This window comes from Neodiprion lecontei, unplaced genomic scaffold (assembly GCF_021901455.1).
Source record: "Neodiprion lecontei isolate iyNeoLeco1 unplaced genomic scaffold, iyNeoLeco1.1 ptg000155l, whole genome shotgun sequence".
Classification (NCBI taxonomy): Eukaryota; Metazoa; Arthropoda; class Insecta; order Hymenoptera; family Diprionidae; genus Neodiprion; species Neodiprion lecontei.
The window spans coordinates 32,501-33,154 of record NW_025791915.1 but is presented as its reverse complement, the minus strand read 5'-3'; the positions used below and the strand labels follow the sequence as shown (position 1 = coordinate 33,154).

The 654-nt window shown below is 59.0% G+C and overlaps 1 non-coding gene across 1 annotated transcript; it reads right to left on the bottom strand.

Annotated features, from left to right (window-relative positions):
• Positions 1–289: 289 nt before the first annotated feature.
• On the bottom strand, positions 290–444 carry LOC124296441. The gene has a single exon (XR_006906257.1). It is a non-coding gene; the product is annotated as a 5.8S ribosomal RNA (ribosomal RNA).
• Positions 445–654: the final 210 nt, after the last annotated feature.

The window sequence follows — 654 nt, the reverse complement described above, 5'->3', positions numbered from 1 at the left end:
CATGAGCGGCGAACCGACCGCGCGCGGTCTGTGTGTCGCCGTGCCGAATTCGTTCGTTCTCTCGACTATCGCTAGCACCGGAACGTGACGAACGGCAGCGACAGCTCGACCCCGCGATCTGCGGCGACGCGTCGTGACCGTGACATACGTGTTCGTTTGAGGCGACGCGACCTTTGTTTGAGGCCGCGAACGCCCAGTCATTCGCTCGCGAAGGCACGGTGCGCTGTGTTCCCCCGGGTCGGGGGTTTTCGCAGCACCGTTGCCTACGGAGCAGTCTGTCGTTGTTAAACGACCCTCAGCCAGGCGTGGTCCGGGAATTGTATCCGTGGACCGCAATGTGCGTTCGAAATGTCGATGTTCATGTGTCCTGCAGTTCACAAGTTGACGCGCAATTAGCTGCGTTCTTCATCGACCCACGAGCCAAGTGATCCACCGTTCAGGGTAATCATATATGTGAATTTTGCATTAAAAAATGCTAAAATTACGGTTGTTACCGGCTTTCTGTGGTCGTGAGCGCGGCGCCGCGTGCGTCAGCCCTTGCGCGGTTGCGCGCGGGAAGGAACGCGCGCCGCGCGTCAAATTTCTTTCGTGCGATAGTTCAAGAGCCGACGTCGCCTCGAGGTTCACGGGTCGTCTGCCGGAATTGACCGGCGC